The sequence below is a fragment of the Mus pahari genome, chromosome 2, assembly GCF_900095145.1.
Source record: "Mus pahari chromosome 2, PAHARI_EIJ_v1.1, whole genome shotgun sequence".
Classification (NCBI taxonomy): Eukaryota; Metazoa; Chordata; class Mammalia; order Rodentia; family Muridae; genus Mus; species Mus pahari.
In genome coordinates this window covers 77,910,467-77,916,822 of record NC_034591.1, presented here as the reverse complement: position 1 = coordinate 77,916,822, position 6,356 = coordinate 77,910,467, and positions in this window count along the sequence as shown.

Here is a 6,356-nt window from a genome sequence, read left to right as displayed (position 1 = left end):
CATGCTTGCTGTGCAATGCAGGCATTTGTGTGCACTCACGTGTGCAAATAAGTAATTGTAAACAAAATTTAAAATTGTTATACACTCTGTAAACTATCTTCAAGAATGTCTAGAAATGACCATAAACAATATAATATTTGTCAGGATTGAACCATCCCAGTTCACATAAGCAACAGCTGCTGAGTACTTTTAAGAATGCAAGGTAAGTAAGACTCAGTTTGTTCCCTCTGGAACTCAGGTTTTATTTATTATTATTACTACTATTGTTATTATTAATGTGGAATTGAATAATAAGAAAGCACTTGCTATAAGCAGAAATTGGGGGTTAGTAGTGGGGAAAGTGGTAAACAGTCCATATTTGGTGAAGGAACACACAGAAAGAGATTTCCCTTCCAGACAGTGCCTTGGCAGGGCTTTATGGCATTAGTGCAGTTAGCAAACATTTCTTGCATGAGATGAGGTACTAAGGGTCAGACTGCCTTTGCAGTCTCTCTCAAAGATGCCCATGTCTTAAAGCTTGTTAGTTACCCTAACCATATACAAAAACAGGAGGTTGGTCTGAGGAACATAAATTTGCTCACTATTGACACTAATTACCACTCTTTCAACATAAGTATGTGTTGGCAGAGCTGTACAATTAATAGAGCAGAGAATTTAAAACATTTTATGAATTAAAAATAATAAATTTGGTATTAAATATTTGATTGAACAAAAAAATTAAAATGACTTTGAAGTGGGAATTTCTGGTTTCATTGGAGACTCAATTATGTCACGTGATGTTTTCCTGGAAACTGTCATATGAGAGGATGTTTGGCTGAAGCAGAGATGTAAGAGGATGTTTTGCTGAGAACAAGCTGTCTGGTGAAAAAGCATATGAAGTTTTGCTGGTACAGATGCCCAAGAGGACATATGATATTTTGAAAGAATATAAGTAGAACCCAACAGACAGTGGATGACACTCTGGCATAGGTACACCTTGCTGATCTCCACTGGGCTTTCCCTTGCTGAGCTTTGCTGACAATGATCTGGCATTGGGTTGCTGATAACTCTGTTACATTGGTTTACCTTGCTTTCTTCTCTGATCTTTGCTCATTTTGACTTTATAAAGAGAAGCTTACCAAAGAACTTCTGGTTGTGTTCCAGCTGCTTTTTGCAGCTTTGGTGGCCTTGTGAAGATCAACAGAACCTTGAGGTTTCTTCTGGATCAAGCTGATTCTACTGATTCAGGTTTGGTGTTTTGCTAGTGGACTGAATTGCAGACAATGAGGATTGGAATTACCCCTAAGAAACTACTAAACATATTCACATCCCCCTTGTCCTATTAGCCATTTTGCTCTACTATCTTTGGTTGGTGGGCTATAAGGGAGGTTGAAATGTTTAAGAACCATTATTAAAGTAGATTTTGAAAAATAAAAATCTGTATGACTTTAAGAATTTGACAAATTTAATGACCTTTACAAAATTTATGGGCAAATAGATCATATCCACCTCTGAAATACCCTTATATATACAAGAAAAAGTGCACATAAATCTAGACTATCTAAAGTCTTTTGAAGTCTAAATCTGGATTCCCTGGAAGTCTGAGAATGAGAAGTTAGAAGAAGTCTGCTAAAAGCAGAGTGAAGCATCAAGCCTGGTTAACTAACAATAGTGTTATTTCAGATCTGACCCCAGAGAAGTAAAGGGATCACATTGTGTTGCTCCAAACCAATAACGTGTGGCAATTTCTTATTATGGCAACAAGAACCTAGTTTTAAAAAATACAACCAAGATAAATCACAGTAAAATCAAAGTTTATATTTCTAAGCCTCATGAGAGCTGGAAGTTGTGAGTTCATAGCACTTAAAACAATTCCAGAAAGATAGTATACACTCAACTGTAAAATTAAATAAATAGCTAGATTAAAAAATAAGCAGACAAAAAGAAGGAGGCAGCAGTACTCATTGTAGTAAATTGACACCTCCCAAAGATAGAGCAGAAAAAAATGTGGAGGAACATTTCCATATAGAAAATGTTTAAACTGTTACTGGTAGCTATAAAAGTAACTCTGCTAAATTAATTTATATGCAAGGTGAGAATGAAAGAAAAGTATTACCCAAATTTTTTATGAAATTATGACAATTGAGCTTTCATACAGACAAATCTGAGGGAGACATTTTCTGAATTAATGTCCCTATTCCAGATGTTCATATGAACACACACAAACACACACAGAAGAAAGAAAAAGGAAAAACCACACCAGGGTGATCATATTATTTATGAAGGAAGTGGTTGCAATTAAAATTTTTCTAATATGTAACTATATGTTTCTTCTTACATAGCTCTGCTCATTTCTGGAATAGGCAAGAAGAAGATTTGGATGTCAGTTTAGAGTAGAGGTTATCTACAATAACCTACAACCTTAGATAGCCTTCACATTAATGTCTACCATGGTCAGTATCATTAAGACAAAGTAGGTGACTATCTCTCTTCTACTTAAAACAAAAACTTAGTTTGACCTCCTAGGGTCATATTACCTCTTCAAAGTTTCTCAAGGATTAAAGAAAATAAAATAAATTAACCTTGCAGCAGGGAGAGGGAATTTGTACAGTCCACCCCAAGTACAAAGATAGGGCTTCAAGTAGAGGAATGGGGTTGCCATCCCACAGTCGAAAACTCTCACCCAGAATTGTTCCTGTCTAAAAGAACTGCAGGGACAAAAGTAGAGAAGAGGCTGAGGGAAAGGAGGTGCAGTGACAGGCCCAAATTGGGATCCAGCTCAAGGAAGGACTCCAAGGCCTGACACTACTACTGATGCTATGGTGTGATTACAGACAGGGGCCTAGCATGGCTGCCCTGCAAGAGGCCAAACAAGGAGCTTGTCTTAGTCAGGGATTCTATTCCTGCACAAACTATGACCAAGAAGCAAGTTGGGGAGAAAAAAGTTTATCCATCTTATACTTCCACATTGCTGTTCATTACCAAAGGAAGTCAGGACTGGAAGTCAAACAGGTCAGGAAGGAGAAGCTGATGCAGTCCAAGGAGGAATGTCACTTATTGGCTTGCTTCCCCTAGCTTGCTCAGCTTGCTTTCTTATAGAACCCAAGACTACCAGGGTTGGCACTACCCACAATGGGCCCTCCCACCCCTGATGACTAATTGAGAAAATGCTTTGCAGCTGGATCTCATGGAGGCATTTCCTCAAGGGAGGCTCCTTTCTCTGTGATAACTCCAGCTTGTATCAAGTTGACACACAAAACCAGCCAGTACACAACTGAAAATGTCAGAGGAAGATACTTACATCCAACCAGTGGACTGGAGGGCCCTGTGGTTGAACTAGGGAACAGCTAGAAGAAGCTGAGGAGGAGAGTGACTCCATAGGAAGACCAGCAGTCTCAACTAACCAGGACACCCGAGATCTCTCAAACACTGAGCCACCAACCAGGCAGCATACATCAGCTGATATGAGGCTCCCAACACATAGTAGAGGAATGATCTGACTCCAGTTATAGAAGATGCACCTAACCCTTGAGAGACTTGAGGCCCCAGACAATAGGGAGGTCTGTTGGGGTGGATGTGAGGAAGTCCTCTTAGAGAATGAGATGAGGAACTGTTGGAGGGCAGAATAAGAGAGGGATAACAACTAGATTATAAAAAATAAATTAATAATAATAATAATAATAATAATAATAATAATAATAATAAAATAGTGGTAGTAGTAGTAATAAAAAAGGAATTAAATTATCAAGTTCACTATATACCTCTTTCTAAACCCTAGTCACCACTAATGCTTATTGTTTGTATCCTTGACTATCATAATAAATTCCAAAAGCTTAATTAATAAGTAATTCCTTTTATGCTTATAATTAAGCATAATCAATAATTAATTAGCATAATTAGCATAATTAATTCCTTTTATGCTTATAAAACATTTATTGTGAATAGTTCTACTTACTAATCACTTTTCCATATGGTCAGCAAGAGATCCATGATTTCCCCATGCTTTAAATCTGATGAACCCAGGGAAGAGATTGAAAGGCAGACAATCAACATAGGTTTGAGGAGTCATACATACCTTCACTTCAGGGCACTGCCCAGAACACATTTGTATAACTAAACATATTACTGCTAAGAATGGCTGGGAATTTTATTTGGCTGCCAACTTAAAAGAGAGAAACACAGGGTAGAACTATATTAACATCTTATGTAACACTTTCTATTGCCTCTTCTATTATCATCTTCTACTGGTTCATTTCTTCTTATTCTTCCTGTTATTTATTTGAGTTTGATCATTTTTAGCTTCTTTCTGGGTTTGAAACATATGTAGGACTTTACCCTCAAATACTGATGTAGCAGCCAGTTGTCCCATCATTGGCAAAATATATGACCTAACAAGGTGAAGAGGTATATTGTACTGAAGGACCAGGGAGACAGGGATTCTATGGGGATGGGGGATAATGGAAGACCACAGCTGCTCTTAACATCATGTCTGGGAAACAAAGAGACCACTATCCTCTGGCTTTTCCTTTTATCCTTTTTTTTTTTTCTACCCATGTCCTAGCCTTTGCAATCATGCCATTACTATCCAAGGAGTCTTACCTTGGTTAATCCTTTTTGTAAATGGCCACGCAGATAAAATCAAGGGTGTGCTTCACTAATCTCCTGAATGTTCCTGATATCAAGAACAAGAATAGCCATTACAGTTTGTGAATCAGAGGCTTGATCTCAAATGTAATGCAACTGAGAGGTTTTAAATCTCTCCAAGTTGAAGCCACATGGGAGGTGACTACATCTCAGGGGTATCACCCTCAGAAGGGATTATTTTAGTTGCAAAAAATGTGGGTTATTGTGAAACAGGCATTCAGTTCCCCTAGTTCATTCTCTATCTTGACATGGGATGTGGACTTCTGTCATTTTTATAGTACTTCTGCCATTAGTGACACAGGGATGTCACTGGAGAGATACTGGGCACAATCATTTTTTATATCAAATTTTTTTATATCAAATAAAAGTACTCATTTTGTTACAACAAATACATATAATGACTCTTTAAGAGTCTCTAAAGGACTTTGCTAATACCTGCAATGCTGTTTTCCACTGAAAACCTCCATGACATGACATTTTATTCAGAGTCACCTGACTCCCACCCCATCTAAAGGAACACTCTGTCATTCTGCATCTCCTCCCCTCCCCTTTTCCTTCATTATATTCATCTCTAACATCAAATCATATGGTTTGTGTGCATCTAATTTTTATGTTTGCTGCACTCAAATATAAGATTCTAAAGTTCCAGGCTTCTGCTATTTGTCAGTATGCAGGCAACACCTAGAATGCTAACCAGGAAATAGTATATCCAGTTGGTTGTTTCTTAATAAGTAAGAAATATGGACACTAGCCAGGACCATGTCCAGATAAAATGGCCATGAGCTACATTGCCCAGACAGGTGCTTATAAAGGGAAGCTCACAAGGTTACATATTTCCAACTTCCCACCTTCATTCAAATAGATGCAAGCATATATCTTGATGTACTGCCCTTCTATGTATCTTCCATATAAGTGCGATCGGGCATATCTTGTGCAGTTGGAACAACTCACTTTATTCACTGAAGTGAAAACAGATGACTTATGTTACATGAACAACTGTCCCCATAATTCCAGGGTGAGTGCAGCTTACAGGTTAACTCTGGCCCTTACAACTAGGTACCTTTTCATAGCAGGACAGGACTAGGTATCACAGCATTCAACTTAATGCCCAGTGCATTTGTGTTTTGTCACACAATTTTAAGTGTAGGCAGTTCTTGTAGCAATTTGGTAAGACACAATTTCTCCTAAATTCTTTACAATTGTAAGAAGGCAAACAAAGTTATTCATTGTGTCATGTATAATTGATTCAATGGCTATTAAACTATAGGGTTCCATTTAAATAAGTTACATAATTCAGTACAGTTCAAATTCCTTAGTGTTACATAGTACATGGGGAATCCCCTAAATAATTATGTATAGATCTTATTTACATCATTTTATAGAATTTTAAATATAATTCTATTTTAAGTGAATGTAGATAGTTTGGCATTTTTCTATGATATGTTATTAATGTTTAAACTGAAGCATTTTTGTTTTCAGTTCATAATATGAGAGTATAATTATAACATTATTTGTACAGGGAAAAATAATATGCTTTTTTACAAAAGACCATACTGACTCTCCATGACAAGTTACTCCTATAAATAACAATTTGAAATGATCATCTAAGAAGTGATTAGAAAAATGTTTTTAGCCGGGTGTGGTGGCGCACGCCTTTAATCCCAGCACTCAGGAGGCAGAGGCAGGCAGATTTCCAAGTTCAAGGCCAGCCTGGTCTACAAAGTGAGTTCCAG